This window comes from Petaurus breviceps, unplaced genomic scaffold (genome assembly GCF_028583685.1).
Source record: "Petaurus breviceps papuanus isolate PSGF00001 unplaced genomic scaffold, PetGlider_PUasm1.0 178, whole genome shotgun sequence".
Lineage (NCBI taxonomy): Eukaryota > Metazoa > Chordata > Mammalia > Diprotodontia > Petauridae > Petaurus > Petaurus breviceps.
This window is the reverse complement of record NW_027185777.1, coordinates 24,819,097-24,836,363: the sequence shown is the minus strand read 5'-3', so window position 1 is coordinate 24,836,363 and position 17,267 is coordinate 24,819,097. Positions and strand designations below refer to the sequence as shown.

The 17,267-nt window shown below is 39.1% G+C and overlaps 1 non-coding gene across 1 annotated transcript; it reads right to left on the bottom strand.

Moving 5' to 3' along the window:
* Positions 1-4,867: 4,867 nt before the first annotated feature.
* Positions 4,868-4,975, bottom strand: LOC138160035 (U6 spliceosomal RNA). The gene has a single exon (XR_011168062.1). It is a non-coding gene; the product is annotated as a U6 spliceosomal RNA (small nuclear RNA).
* Positions 4,976-17,267: the final 12,292 nt, after the last annotated feature.

The window sequence follows — 17,267 nt, the reverse complement described above, 5'->3', positions numbered from 1 at the left end:
TTTGCCTATTCTAATTCCTTCAATTTCTTTTTCTTCTCTTATTGCTAAAATTAACATTTCTAGTACCATATTGAATAACAGTGGTGATAATGGACATCCTTGTTTCACCCCCAATCTTATTGGAAATGCTTCTAACTTATCCCCATTATATATACTTGCTAATGGTAAGTAGATACTACTTATTTTAAGGAAGATTCCATTTATTCCTATGCTCTCTAGTGTTTTTAATAGGAATGGATGTTGTATTTTGTCAAAAGCTTTTTCTGCATCTATTGGGATAATCATATGGTTTATGTTAGTTTTGTTGTTGATATGATCAATTATGCTAATAGTTTTCCAAATATATATTGAATCAGCCCTGAGTTCCTGGTATAAATCCTACCTGGTCATAGTGTATTATTCTCATGATAAGTTTCTGTAATATTATTGCTAATATTTTATTTAAAATTTTTGCATCATATTCATTAGGAAAATTGGTCTATAATTTTTTATCTGTTTTGACTCTTTTTGATTTAGATATCAGTACCATATTTGTATCATAAAAAGAATTTGGTAGGACTCCTTCTTTGCCTATTCTCCCAAATAGTCTATGTAGTATTGAAATTAATTGTTCTTTAAATGTTTGATAGAATTCAATTGTAAATCCATCTAGCCCTAGAGATTTTTTCCTAGAGAGTTCATTGATGGCATGTTCAATTTCTTTTTCTGAAATGGGGTTATGTAAGTATTTTACTTCCTCTTCTGTTAATCTGGCCAATTTATATTTTTCTAAATATTCATCCATTTCACCAAGATTTCCATACAGTTGGGCAAAATAGCTCCAAATTATTGTCTTACATTTTTCTTCATTGATGTTAAATTCACTTTTTCATTTTTGAAACTGGTAATTTGGTTTTCTTTTTTTTAATCAAATTAACCAAAGGTTTATCTATTTTATTGGTTTTTTTTTCATAAAACCAGCTTCTAGTTTTATTTATTCAAAAGTTTTCTTAATTTCTTCTTTAGTTTTCAGAATTTGTAATTTGGTATTTAATTGGGGATTTTTAATATGTTCTTTTTCTAGGGTTTTTAGTTGCATTCCCAATTCATTGATAGCTTTCTCTATTTTATTCACGTACACGTAAGCATTTTGAGATATAAAACTTCCCCTAAGAACTGCTTTTGCTGCATCCCATAATTTTGGGTATGTTGTCTCCTTATTGTCATTCTCTTGAATGAAGTTATTGATTGTTTCTATGATTTGTTGTTTGACCTACTGATTCTTTAGGATTAAATTATTTAATTTCCAATTGATTTTTCTATCTTTCCATGGACCTTTATTACATATAATTTTTACTGCATCATGATCTGAGAGGAATGCATTTAATATTTCTGCCTTCCTGCATTAGATTATGAGAGTTTTATTATGCCCTAGTATATAGCAAAATTTTTGTGTAGGTGCCACTTACTGCCAAAATAAAGGTATATTCCCTTTCAATTTTCTCCAGAGGTCTACCATATCTAACTTTTCTAAAATTCTATTCACCTCCTTAATTTCTTTCTTGTTTATTTTGTGGTTAGATTTATATAGTTGGGGGGGGGAGCAAGGTCCCCCACTAGTATAGTTTTGCTCTCTATTTCTTCCTGTAACTCCCTTAACTACTCCTCTAAGAATTTGGATGCTGTACCACTTGGTGTATATATATATATATATATATAGTAATGATATTGCTTCATTGTCTGTGGTTCCTTTTAGCAGGATATAGTTTCATTACTTAGCTCTTTTAATTAGATCTGTTTTATATTTTGCTTTGTCTGAGATCAGGATTGCTTTTTTGCTTCAGCTGAAGCATAATATATTCTACTCCAACCTTTTACTTTTACTCTGTGTGTATCCCTGTTTCAAATGTATTTCTTGTAAACAGCATATTGTAGGATTATGATTTTTAGTCCATCCTGCTATTCACTTCCATTTTATGGGAGAATTCATCCCATTCACATTCACTTTTTTCACATCCCATTCACAAGCTATAATTACTATTTTTGCCTTTCTCCCCATCCTATTTCCTCCCTCCCCCATTTATGCTTTTCTTTCTCCTTTCTCTCTTTCCCTCCTCACTAGAGTTTTGCTTTTGACCACTGCCTCCTTCAATCTGCCCTCCCTTTTATCAGCCACCCTCCCTTTTCTTTCCTTTTCCCTTACTACTTCTTCCCTTCCTTTTATCACTCCCTCCCTTTTTTTCTCTTTCCCTTCCAATTGCCCTAAGGACAATTTGGATTTCTATACCTGAGTATGCTATTTCCTCCTTGAGCCAAATCCAATGAGAGTAAAGTTCAAACAATGCTCATCTCCCTACCTTCTTTCCCTCTACTGTAATATGTCTTTGTGCCTCTTCATGTGTTGTAATCTACCCTTTTCTGCCTCCTTTTCTCTTCTCCCATTACAATCTTTTTTTAGTTCTTAATTAGGTTTTTTATCATCACACCAAAATCAACTTAAACCCATCCCCTCTGTTCATGTATCTCCCTTCTATATGATGTAATAAAGATAAGGTTCTCAAGAGTTGTAAGTATCATCTTCCCAAGTAGGGATGTAAACAGTTTGTCCTTATTGAATAACATGTTTTGGGTTTATTTCCCCTTTCCTGTTTACCTTTTTATGCCTCTCTTGAGTCTTATATTTGAAGATCAAATTTTCTGTTGAGCTCTGGTCTTTTCCATCAGGAAAGTCTGAAAGTCCCCTATTTCACTGAATGTCCATCTCCTCCCCTGAAAGATGATGCCCAATTTCTCTGGGGATCCTTAGTTGTAATTCAAGCTCTTTTGCCTTACACTTCTCTCTCACCCCATTCCAACAGACCCCCTGCTTGTGTTGAGAGGTCTGGAAATTGCCACTGCTGCCAGTGTTTCAGTCTGCTGTAGTCTGCTCTGGCTTTGCTATGGTCAAATCTGTGCTGGTACAGCCTGTGTGCTACACTGCACTCCTGTCCCAGCCTGTTGCAACAGATTCTTCCTGTAGACCTTCCAGGTTGTCTTGGGCTGGAAATCTGTCACACTCTCTCTTTGTGGATTCTGCTGCTTTAGACTTTGTTCAGATTCACTTTTTAGAAGTATTTGATGGAGTTTGTGGGAGAACTCAGACAAGTCCCTCTACCATCTTGGCTCCGCCCCCCATGTGATTAACAATAATAATAATTATAAACAATATCATCTATGAAACACTTTGAGGTTTTCAAAGTGCTTTGCATATATTATGCCATCTGATTCTTACAATAATCCTGTCAAGAAAGTGTTGTTAATATTCCCATATTACAAATGAAGAAACTGAATACAATGTTGGGTGTAAAGGGCATCACCCTGAGACAGAGAGGACAGAGATCTCTTCCAAAAGGCTCAGTAATGATCCAGAGTTTGAAACCACCAGCATTATGCCTTCCAGAGAAGGTCATTGGGAGGACCTCAAAATTCATAGGGAAATCCCTCTTCAATTCGGATTCCATGCTATATCTCCTTTGTAACAGAGGCAAACAACTTTTGCAAGCATATATCTCCATTTTTATGCCTCATTTGACATTTATGCTCAGAGGATGGTTGAACAAGTTTATCTCCATTCTGTCTTGAATAATTTTGATGTATGGATTGGAGATAGGAATTCTTTAGGCAATGTTTTACTCTTCCAAATCAAATACTTTTGTCTAATTGACATACAACAAACACAGTAGGATTGAAAATTTCTACATCTTTCAGTCAATTAGGTCTACTGTGGAATATAGCTAACAAAAGCCTGCCTGTTCCCTGCTAGCACTTTGTGAGTCAGGCAAGTGGGAGGAGATGTACCCACTGGGAAAGTGTCCTTCGACTACAGTGACTGTGCTCTGAAGGCCAATGCAGTGGGCCATATGGGAGTATCATAGGTCAGACTGTTCTTGCAAACAATTTATGAAGATGGGCTAGCAGGGAGTGTGTTGAGACCCACATCCCCACCCCTCTAAGTCCCTTTAATGAGTCAATTCTCATCAAGGAAAGTATGTGCTTGGGGGTAGGGCTGGGGGGACAGTTGGCATTAATGGGTAGAGTTCTAGCTTGATAACAATATCCAAAGTGAATTGATCTTTAAATAAAAACCCATCCGACTTGTGATGAAAGTTAATCCCACACTGAAGCTTAGTCAGGGGCCAGAACAGTCACTGCTTCAGAAGGACACGATCCATGAGTACATCTCCTCCCCTTTGTCTGAGTCAAAGTGTTTCACAGAACAAAATGGGTTTTAACTCCCTCCTGTTGACACTCTGAAACAATCTGACTTCAGAGGTGGGTTTCTAAGCTTTGTGAATCATTAAGGAAGGCAAACCTGTCAGCTAAGTCCTTGTTGCAGGTGGGAGGAAACAAACTGTTCCCCATTTCTGTCATGTGCAGGCTAAGGGGGACAAGGTGAAATTGAAGCAGGGGAGAATGAACATGTTCTCAGCAAGGAGCTGGGGCTGTAAGAGTCATGAGGTATTCAGGGTTTGAAGTAGAGAACAAAATGAACAGGTGGTTTGGTTCAGTTTTTTTCACCAGCTAATGGTAGTGATTCTCCCACCTGCCCAGACTGGCTGTTGCTTTGGACACAGAAGAAGAGAGTAAGGGTAAAGAGAAGTTTTCTGGGGAGGATAAAAGTTGACAAAATTCTACCGGAAGTATATTTACTTTTTCTTTTTATTTAAATTGGATTAACTCATTCTCTCTTTTTCCTTCCCATCTAGAGAAATCCTTTCCCTCCCCCTGCCCCCAGCTCCAGAAAATAATCCTTTAGTAGCTTGATTGGTATGTCACTGAAAAAGAAAATTAATTTAGGTAGTATTATCATTTGTGTTATATTGGTATGGCGTCCCCATGAGCAATTAATTAAAATATGGAATGCATCACAAATTTGCATGTCATCCGTGTGCAGGGGCCATGCTAATCTCCATATCATTCCAATTTTAGTATGTGATGCGCTGCTGAAGCAAGCACCCTACTGTCAGAAGATCTCCATTTGAATTCTGACTCTATTATTTAACATCTAGGTTATTCAGGGCAAGTGATTTCACAGTCCATTCAAAATCAATCCAATGGGATCCATTAGGTATCTACTACTTGTAGCCTATGGCAGGCCTTGGGGATATAAGGGCAAAGCAGAAAACAGTCCTCACCAGGGATGTCCTGGCAAAAGCTCCCTTGGGAGAAAAAAAAAAGAGTGTGTCTGCAAGACACACTCTTAAGTTTAATGGGCATTATTAACATTATCACCATCAATTTCTTAAGTCTAGACAATCAATGAAACAGTCCATCAAGTTCTGCTTTCTACCATTCCCCTTTCCCAAGGTGTGAATGTTCAGACTGAAAATTTAACAATGGGCTCTAGACAGTATAAGCTGAGTCTGGCATCAGCTTGAACCCTGCCCTCAAGGAGATTATAATTTACTGATACAACATGTAAAGAGATATGTAGCTACCTGATAATTTGAGAAAGGAGGAGGTGGGAAGTATCCGGATAGATGTTCTATATGAGGAGGCCTGTGAGCCAAGTATCCAAGGAGGCAGAGGACAGAGGTGGTAGGATTGAGTTTCCTCATCGTTATAATGAGGTAGTTGAATTAAGTGATCTCCAAAATTAGATATTTGAACTGTGATCTCTGGGGTTCTTCCCATTCTAAATTCTAAGACTTTATGATTTCATTTGAACCTCCCAATGATGTGGTGAGACAGGGGGTGCAAATATCATTACCCCTCACCCTAGAGATGAGGAAACCAAGCACAGAGAAATGAAGACACAAGTGGTATTTGTTATCAGTTGCACGTCAGTACTTTGCTCCTATTCTGATGTTCCTCTCTCGCTATACTTGCCCTTTCTTTGTGAGATGCTAAGCATTTAGGAGGATACAGTCTCTGAATGGATGAACTTATAATGATGGGGCTTTCAAAAGGAACATTGTTCTGACACCTCTTCTAGACATCAGTAATTATTAGTGAACATTTTATGAAGAACTGTGCATCATCATTAAGCTTTATCCTACTCAGAGGCCTGTACTTAAGAATCAGAAGTCAAAGGATAATCTCATTTCCACCACCCCTCTTTAGTGTCATTTGGAAATGGCTGGGATGAGTACAAGGAATACAGTAGCTTCCTTGACCTGCTTAAATGAAGAAATCCTGGGGAAACTCAAAACCTCCTGACAATGGAGGCTGAGTCACCCTGTCAGAGGAAGACGAGCAGTAATGGCCCCATCAGCAGGAGGTTTGAATATCAGCTAACCACCAATTCCTCAGAAGACTTCCCTCCCGCCCCCTCCACCAGCATGCATCAGTACTAGTCGCCAGGTCCAGGGTCCTCACTCCCTTCCCTCAATGCCTGGTTCTCTAGACCCAAATAATAACCCTATAAAAACCCACCAGAATTTACTGCTTGGGGGTAGAATGCCCATTCCCTTTGGGGCCCCGATTCCACCCAAGGCTGCAACAGGATGCCCCGTTATACCTGGGGGCCCAGAAGATTTGTTTCTCTCAGTCTTCCTGATTGCCTTTCACTCTGTGCGTGTCTCCCCCAATAAAGCTGACTTGCTTTACTATATTATCTTGAATTTCATATTTCGTTGTCTTGGGCTTTTGGTAATACAAACCTCTTTAAGTAAGTGTTAGGACAATGAGAGATGCCAACAGGCTTTTAAAGACCTGGCCGATTGTCTCAAGTAGGCCACGGGTGTTGAATTATTTCAAGATCCAAGCAAACCCTTTGCGTTTTACCTCTACACTCCTGTGAATAGCTAAGTGCCTTGTATGGGGACATAGTACCAGAAGAGGGAGGTCTACCTAAATATTTACCAGTAGAGGGCTTAAAGTCCATGAGACTTGGAATTTGGAATACAAGTTGGAATTCTTGGCTTTGAAATGGGTTGTCACTGATAAATTCTGAGGCTATGTGTATGAACTCAATTTCAAGTATGAATAGATAGCAACCCACTGACTTATCTTGACAAGTGCTAAGTTAGAAGCCTCCTGCCAAAGGAAAGAGGCGATGCTGGCCAACAATGAGTTCAGCATACATTATCGGTCAAGGAAGAGTAATGTAGATGCAGGTACTCCATCACCCAGGCCACGTGAGTCCAAAATTAGGCTGATGCTCATTGAAAGAGTGGAAGCACTCAGTGACATTGGAGGAACAGGGTAGCAGTCATAGCAAGGGACAGCAGAGATTGTACCCCAATGGATGTAGTAGACATTGCTATGTTAAACCAGTCCCCCTTGTCTCAGTTGTCTTTGGGCAGCTAGAGGAGGGTGAAGCAGTGCAATTATCTACAGGAAGAGAAACAGGATGAGAAAGAGAATAAAACTCAAATATCCAAGCTTCATCCACAGAAGGCATCCTGTTACTGAGAGGATGACCAAAGTTAGAGCTAGATCATGGAATACATTGTGAGATAGGAAAAGGCATCTGGTATTGTCCAAGACATTTCACTTTATGGCTAATAAAGCACTCCATGATTATTTTAGGAAACAGGTCAAGAGATAACTCTGGATCTGGTGGGAAATGTTGTGAGACTTGTAATCAGTATGTTCAAAGGAAAGTGCTACCAATTTAGACCGTACTTCAGCGCTTGTATATAAAAGCTTTCTATCTTTGGAAGAGAATGAAAAAAATATTAAGTAACATATCAGTGGTGAGAGACCATTTCACCAAGTATTAATGGACCTTCTCAACTAGTAACCAGGGTGCTTTAACAATTGCTAAGATTTGAGGGTAGGACTCTTTCTCTACATACGCATTCTCTAACAGGATCCATTCTAATCAAGGAAGAATCTTGGAGGGCAAATGACTCAAGGAAATATTAATTTACACCAAAAAAGGTTACTAGTTTCTTTGGAAAAATTTCAAGAAATCCAAAACTATTATGTTGCCATTTACAAGGAAACCCATGGTCTTAGCATTTTAATCACATACTATTGAAATAGCAGGGGGACTCTGAGGCTTGAGCGAGAATCTCAGTGGTGGCAAAATGTGGCATTTCTACTGCATCCATATAATGATAACTAGATTGTTGCAACAGAATTCACCCCATCTGATGTTTGGGGAAGAGCCAGGTTCACCTAATGATTTGTGCTTTGGAATCTTTAAGATGGAGAAAATGTAGAGCCTTATATTGGGTAGGTCACTTGGCCATAGATAATAGGATCCTGCAAAGCCAGTATATCATAGTTAAACACTGGCTAGTTGGTTGTACTACTTGGTGCCAGGGAGTAGATGACCAATGCAGAGTTGGCTATGTAAACTTCAGAAAATACCTATTCACCAATTGCAAATAGACTACCAAAGCTAGATAATAACTCCGGAGATACTTTGGATGAAGAGAAACTATGTGCTGGTGTCCCCAAGTCTGTCTTGGAATGAGTGACCTTTCTCAGACAGAGGGTGAAGACTGAATCCAGAAGCTGCAAGTCATACTCCAGATGTGGAGGTCCCTGGAGACCAGAGTCTATCTACAGAACCTAGAGCCAACAGTAGCCAGGACTAAGATGGAAGGTCTGTAGGCCAGTGTAGTCTAGAACCTCCATACTCACATTACTTTTGTAAGGGGGACTTTGTTATATTTTTATGCAGAATTTAAGGTTTTCAAAACACCTAATATATAATCTCATTTCATCCTCACAATGACCACAGGAAGTCGACAATATTATCCCTATTTTACAGGTAAACAACATAACACTTATAGAGCTTCTTGGGCTTGCCCAAGATTACCCATCTAATTAAGTGTTAGAGATAGGACTCTGAACCCATATCTTTTCTGATTCTATGTTTATAGTTCTCCCCCCTTTACCACACTATTTCTCTAATAACTAAGACAAGAGTTCTGGAGATTTTTAGGTGACACTAGTAAAATTGTCTTTGTGGATCGCCTGCAAGTACATCCTAGAACAATGAGTTTTCATGGTCTCCTCTAGTCCTATAAGATAAATTTGGATGGCTTTAATTTTATCTTCTGGAAATTATTTTCTGGATGGAAAGATTGATAAAGAATACCAGTATGTTGTTTCTTCTAAGCAACAAATTTGTTGCAGACATCATTAGAACAAAGATAAATTAAGCTTTGCTTAGCAATTTTAGTCATGTTTCTGACAGAGAATCAAGCCAGTGCTGGGGAATAGGGGAGGTGGCAAATTGAGGGGGGTGAGAGAAGGAGAAGGAAGTGGAGGCTGCCATGGGCAAAATGGATGCTCACCTTTCACTAACAAGGTAAAGTGGAGCTTCTTTTGTTTCCTCCTTCCTCTGGAGAGGCTCTGCTCTAACATGGCATTGATTCCTTCCCCCAATCATCTTTGTTCTCAGCATCCTGAAGTGCAGCGGGGGCTATGGATTGATGGAGAGATGCTGGCTTTTCTGAGTGGCGGGGGCACACTTCTGTTGTTTGAATCCCCCACTTAAGGGAAGCTTATCTTGATTAAAGGAGGAACAGGCACAGGTGCTCTGACTGTTTCTTGCCCAGGAAAGCTTCCATGTACTAGCTATAAAATGGTATCATGAGACATGGGTCATGAAGTAGTTTGAGCTACTGTCCTTTCTTTTGTTGGCACTGGGGTGAGAGGAATGCAAAGAGCATATATCTGAAGAGAGAAAGGGAGTAGTCAACCTGAATGCAGCTGTGGCTCAATGAAGGGGGTAGGTGTGGGATTGGGAGAAGGGGGGAGGGTAACTGGCTTCTACCTGAAATTATCTGAATGACAGTTCCCAGAGGAGTAGATATAGATAGATACTATATGGATAGATACTATATAGATTAGATAGATAGGTAGGTAGATAGATAGATCGATAGATCAATAGATAGATACTTCCTAAAGAAGTATCAATCAATCAATAAGTATTTATTAAATTCCTAAGTGCCAGATACTGGGATACAAGCTATCTCAACTCCAAAGGAGTTTATATTCTAATGGGGGAGAAAACTACATCTATAAAAACACACAGCATAAATAGGGAATGAATAAATACAAACAAAAACAAAATTGTTAAATATAAGGTATTTTTTGGGGGAAGGGGGAAATCAGGAAAGGCTTCATGAAGATGATGATTGAGCTGTGTCTTAAAGATGAGAACTCTGTGAGGTAGGCATTAGGGAATGTATTCCAGGCAAGTGGGAAGGCCAGTACAAAAGCATGGGGACTAGAATGTGAGGAACAATGCAAGAATCCCAACAAAGACACTCTAGTACACCCAGGGTACATTTACCAGGGCCAGGTACATGGTGCAGTGAATAGAGTGCCGGGACTGGAGTCAGGAAGAGTCATTTTCCTGAGTATAAAGCCAGCTTCAAACACTTACTGACTGTGTGACCCTGGGCCCTGTTTGCCTCAGTTTTCTCATCTATTAAATGAGCAGGAGAAAGAAATAGCAAACTTCTCTTAAGTATATTTGCCAAGAAAACCCAAATAGCATCACAAAGAGTTGGACAACACTGAAACAATTTAACAACATTTACAGTTGCCTTGATGAGCTGGCCCCCTCTCCCCACTCTGGTATTTCTGGAGTTTGGGACATAGCAGTGGGATGGCATGAGTTATGCAAAAGATGCTCCCTTGCAGTGTGGGAAGAAAATGTAAGTCACGTCTGACAAAGAATACCTCATTCCACACCCAGAATCCACCATTTTTCTATTGACAGGGGGTAGGGGGAAAATCATATATTTCATTAACATCCAAGTGCTCCCAGCTGTGTAGAAGGGTTTCAGAGGTACACAAGCCTGTTTATCAAAGGGTGCTGATGCTGAGGAACTGGGTTCAGTTCATAGCATATAATAAGGAAGTATACGTAGGTGAAAAATATTGGAGAGCATAAATATTTGCTGTCAGCATCCTTCTGTGGCAAAGGACTCTGGGAATTTTGAGTAGTTATTGATATGTTTTAGATTAATAATTCATTGGCTAAATGAGCACTGATATGGGTGAAGGCTTCATATCTTGTTAGCAAAGACATGGATTAGAATATTGGGAGGAGGGGATCCAGACCTGCAAAGACATCTGTATAAGGGATTTCCAAGGAAGAAAATCCCTCTACTAATGCAAATTGGTAACTGTTCTCTAACTCATACTTCTAGAGAGTTACCTTGGGCACTAAGATTATAAATAACTTGTTTAGTGTCTCAAAGACATTTGTATTAGAAATAGAATTTGAATTTGGGTCTTTGCCTATTCTCTGGAGGAGAAGTCATTTCTTACTTAGCCATGGATAAAGAAAAGACCCTTCCCAAGTACACCCACTCCTAGTAGAGAGCCTCAGGTCTAACCTAGTAGGAGCAGGGAACCTCAGTGTCCATGGTAAAGGAAAGGACCCAGGCCAAAGAAAGGGGCCCCAACTTAATTTGAGGAGGGTGGTCCTAAAAATCAACTCCTATAGCAAAAGACCCCTGGAGTAAAGGAAAAGACCTCCTCAAGGGCGTTGTGGAAAAGGATACAGACTTGACTGTCAGGTGAGGAGCTGGATCTCAGTACCCAAAATGAGCAAACAACAATAATAAAGAACTGTAAGGATGCCAAGGAGGCCAGAGACAAAAACCTGGCAGAGGAGAATAACTCAAAACCCCCCAAAAGCAAATCCTCAAAGACAAACACAGCATGCTCATGAGATAAAGGGAAATTCCCAGGAGAAATCATACTATTTTTTTTAAAGAGTTCAAATGAAATTGTAAATGACATGAGAGCAATAGAGGAAAGAACTAGAAAATAAATGAGAACTATGCAGGACAGACTTGGAAAGAGAATTAACCGCTTAAAACAAGATGTACAAAACCTTATTCAATTGGCAGACTCTGTTCGAATCAGAATGGACCAAAATAACTAATAGCTGGCATTTGTTTTAGTTTTTTATTTGCAGAGTTCTTTACAAGTAGTGTTTCATTTGATCCTTACAACAACCCATGGAGGTGGAGGCTGTTATTATCCCCATTTTTACAGATGAGGAAACTGAGGCAAAGGTCCAGTGATTTTCTTGGGGTCATGTTAGTGTCTGAGGCCAGATTTAATCTTAGGTCTCCCTGACTCTAGGTGCAACTTTCTATCCTCTGTGCCATCTAGTTGCTTCTAGTAGTTAATGAATCTAGGAGATAACAAGAAATATCTAAAACAAAGCCAAATTATTGAAAAAAAAATAGAAGAAAATGTAAGATATCTTATATAAAGAACAACTGACCTAGAAAACAGATCAAGGAGGAATAATGTAGCAATTATTGGTCTACCTGAAATTCATTTAAAAAAAAAAACATCCAAACATACTTACTCATAAGGGAAGAATGCAATAGGACTCACTATTTAATTTAAAATGTTGGAAAAAAACTAGTCAACAGTAAGCCAGAAATCAGATCAACATCTCACACTTTATTGCCAAGATTCTCTATATGAATAAATTGCCTAGATGTAAATGGTTATACAATAAACAAATTATAGGAAAAGGGAAGAGTGCTCAAGAATAATACTGCCCACTTATGACAAAGAGATGATGAATTAATATGAAGAATGAGAAATGTATTTTTGATGTAGCCAATGTGGGAATTTGTTTTGTTTAATTATGATTACATGATAAAAGAGTTTTTTCTTTCTTTCCTTCCTTCCATTCCCTTCTTTTCCCTTCCCTTCCCTTTCTCTTTTTTTTTCTTTCTTCATTTCCACAGTGGATAGGAGAAAGTATAAGAAAAAAGAAGTTTTAATAATTGGAAAGGTATGTTCTATGTGCATACATGTATATAGATACATATGTATGCATGTATGGACATATACATATAGTCTCAAGCGGTATCTGCTCTTAAGGATTTACTTGGCTCCCTCTCTCTTGATAGAAACCCCAGAATATTAGCTTAACATTACTGTGTTTCCCCGATAATAAGACCTATCCCGAAAATAAGCCCTCCCCTTACTGTATAAGATTCCTCTAAAATAAGCCCTCCCCCAAAAATAAGCCCTATTGAGATTGCTACTGTAGTGAAGGTGATCCCCTGCGCTACACGCTACATTACGGTACCCTCTATATGCACCGTCCCTCGCCCCCCTCGTGAAACGCACGCCGCGCTCCGAGCTGCATCCAATCAGAGCTGCAGCAGTGAGCACGTCATCCTGTTCTTTATTGAATTCATTATTGAATAAAGGTACATTTTTTTGTTCACATTTACCTGTTTATTAAAATTGCTGTCAATGTTCATTAAAATAAGCCCTCCCCTGAAAATAAGCCCTCTGGTGTTTTTCTGTCCAAAAAAATAATAAGACAGTGTCTTATTATCGGGGAAACACGGTAATTTCTAGGGCTTATGTTTGGGGGCTACATTCCTGCAGCATCAGAAAAACCACATGGTGGAGACCCTGAGTTGAACCAATTATCAGTCTTCAGTAAGGCTATGGATCTTTGCAATCATAGTGCTTACTTAAGGATAAGGACCCACTTGCCAGAAGGGAGCCCTGCCACTTCAGTACTATATATTTTCCTCTTGAAATGTAGATGAGAGTATACTTTGAGGATTAGAGATGGTAAAATGGTAAACCCCAAATTTGGAACACACAGCTTTTTGTGGTCCAAAATGGTTTAGAAGAACTTAACAATTTAGCTGTAATTGGATAACGCACTATTTCAAACATATCAATATGAGCCTTCTTTCCAAAGTACTTACGGTAGATACAGAGCAGAAATGATTAGTGGTTTCTTGGAGGCAACACTGTGCTCTCGATGATGGGTGGCAAGAGGCTTAAAGATGTAATAGACATCATGTATATAAAACGGCTTCATAAATTGCAATGCACCATAAAATATAAAATAATTTTATTATTGTTATTGGTGGTGGTAAGCATTGTTCTTGCTGTTTTACAAATACCAGGAAACTAAAGAAATAATTTAGGTAACCTTGTTGCTTTTCCCATCAGTGGTGGGGTAGGGGAGGAGGAGAGAAGATGCAACCAAGGACTCTGATTTAATTTACACAAATACAGAAGCCAGATTGCTTTGTATTGTGATTATTCTAGTCCAAGGGAAAAGGTAATTTATTGTGCCAAGATTCAAGGTTTCTTGCATTACTCTAAGGCAAGCCACTCCCCCAACAGAATATAGAAGCATGCTGCTGGGACATAACTGAGGCAGCATGAGTACAGAGGGGCTCTTTGTCTAAAAGAATGAGTGAAATGGTGAATCTATTTTTAAAATCCCCTCTCTTGGTGTTTAGAGGATGGGTTCTCTTATCTGAAGTGGTTGAAATCGCAATCTGCTTTTTTTTTTTTTTTTGTAATTGTGAGCTTCAAAAAATGGGTGTGGTCCTTCAGCTTCTTACCTCCCAGATCGGTAAATTCTTCTGTTTTGGTTTTTAACTGAGCCTTTTTTTTTTTTACCAAGTTTTCTCCTCTTTACTTCTGAGGACTCTGTTGCAGCATCTGGGGAGGGTGTTTATTTACATCTATGGTGGACATTTCCTAAGGGTGTTTCTCTGTTAGTGCATAGAACATGTGGATACTCTTGATTCTCTATTCAGTGGACACATGAAATCCTAGTGAATGAATCTCTCTTTTGTATGTGTTTTACCCTTTTAGAAAAGTGTGAAATACAGTAAAATAACTGAATATTTTTAGAAATAAAAGGAAACAAAATCCACTTCCCTTCCTCCACGGCCAAATAAGCCTCCAGAAGTATGATTGTTCATGACCCATACCTCCCTCTTTCTGGAAGAAAAAATAACCATAGCACTGTCTTCATTTTTAATCCCTACCTCCATCATCATTAAAAATAACCTCCCTTTACAATCCACCCATTCTCTCTCCTCTTGCTCTAGAAAACCAGGCATTCAGAAGTCTGTTGTAGCTCAAGGGCAATTAATATCATGAGATGACAAGCAATCTTGGAACAGCTGTAGAAATGGCTACAGGAGGGAACAGGCCCTGGCTCAAAGTCATTGTAGGTAGTTTGTGCCCTGTCTAGCATATGCTTTATGCATGAGAAATGAAGAGATTTCCATTGCCTCGCATAATGCAATTAAAACGTACACTGCTAGAACTCACCCAAAGCCAATGTATTCTATACTGTGCTTAAGACCCCCGGGAGCAGAAATGAAGTTTGGAGGTCACACATCTTGAACCAGTAGGTAAAGAAGGAGGGATTAGACCTGCATCCTTGGGCAGATCCTTAATGGGACACATGGACATGTGTTCATTGACCATGGTAAGATGCTATTATAAGCACCAGGTAGGAGTGGGCAGGGGAGTTCTGAGCTAAGGCAGTTGGGTAAATACTATGATTTCTGGCCAAGCAGGTCTATTTTGCTGTCTCCTTTCTTTTTATGTTTTCATCCCTTTTGATGTACATGTGCATTTTAACATGAATAGAAAAAGGAGAGTGACTGTTTCTAAATGCCTAAAAATGACAGTATTTGTTCTCTTTGATGCTATTTTATTTCGGTAACAGTCTTTTTTTTTTCTGATTAGCACAATGGCACAGACTTTGCTGTACCTTAAGGTCTTTTAAAAAAAATGTTTAAATCACATCAAAATGAACTTAATTCAAGTCTCTGTTAAACAACAGGAACCATCTGCCTTGACAATTGCTCTGACCCTGAATTGGCAAAAGCTTCTCAGAGATGGAAAAAGCCCCTTACTGACTAGAGCCACAGACAGCTGGACCAGCCCACAGAGCCAAGTGCTACTCTTCTCTGTTTGCTTGACTGTACTCAAGAGGGGCAGCAGTGACTAGAAGAGTTTACATTTATACAGCATTTTCCACTTTGCTAAGGACCTCATGACAACCCCTAGAGATAGAGATTAAAGGTGCCATTCTTGGAGTGGCTAGGTGGTACAGTGACTAGAGCACCGGCCCTTGAGTCAGGAGGACCTGGGTTTGGATCCAGTCTCAGACACTTAACACAGAAACTATCCATGTGACCTTGGGCAAGTCACTTAACCCCAATTGCCCTCCAAAAAAAAAGCAAAAAAAAAAGGTGCTATTCTTCTCATTTTACAGCTGAGGAAACTGAGGCTCAGTGAATTGTAGTGACTTGGCCAACTTGTAAGGGATTGTGTTGTGTAGGTTGTGCCCTTACTTACTGTTCTGTTCCTGTTACAAAAATGCTTATGGATAGGCCACATTCATAAACTCAACTCGCTTCCTCTCTTCCCTTATTCTACAGGCATTTACTGCCACAAAGTCCTGGCTGACGCTTTCAGCTGAGGGTTTCAGCATACGGCGAGGACCAAAAGTATTGTTATATGAACAGTAAAATATCAGATTGTGAAGAATTCAATTATTTGCTCTCATGTAGGCTTCAAAGCAAGAAGGTGATTTTTCTCTTTCTGTTTAACCTAAAAATCTCTAAGATGAGCAGCATCAGAGAGCTAGAAAGTGGCATAAAGAAACAAAAAGAAAGAGGGAGGGGGAGAAAATGTGAAACTCAAGGGATTGTGGAACTGAATGTTGTAGACTAAAAGTAGATAAACAAATTTAATAAAATAAAATTTAAAAAAACCAAGAACAGGTCTACAAGCTGATGGTTATAATCATCCAAACAGGCTAAGATAGGAAATAACCTGATGGGTATGGAAATGGATGAAGATGCCTTAATGATGGAGCCGTGGTCACCCATGGAATATTTAGCCCCACTGAGTGGTGGGAATGGTTATGTTTTATTGCATTGGTTGGGGGTGAGAGTATCAGATCCAGCCAAACCAAAAACCAACACAGCTACAGGGTGACTGGTTCAAGAGATTGATTGTCCCCTATCTCTTAGTGATGGAAAAAAATTATATCTTGAAAATTGTAGCAACTAGGGGGAGGGGAGAGTGCAACTCACTGGTTCACTAAAAAAGTGGGGGAAAGAATTTTTTGTTTTGTTTTCAAGAAGCATAATCCCTCTATGAAGAGTTTGAAGTCTGGTTCTCCACAATTGTCAGGTAAAGGCAAAACCTTTCTAACTAAAATCGTACCCTCTTCAGAATTAATAGCACTAGGAAGCATGGCGTAAGGGAAGGAGCATGGAGTAGAAATGAATGCCCTAGGATCTAGTCTTGGGTCTCCCTCTATCTAGCTTCATTTAATTAACTTCCTTGGAAAAGTCCTTTAAACTATTTGGAACTCAACTTTCTGATCTGTAAAATAATGTTAGACTACATGATGTCTCTGAGGTCCATCCCAGCTCTAAAATGTTGTCATCCTGTCTTGTAATACTTCCTACAGTGTTGATGGTATTGTTATTTGATTAACATGGTTATTTATGTGTCCATGTTTCCCCCTCTGTGCCAGGCTTTTTACCTAGATGGTAGTTTCC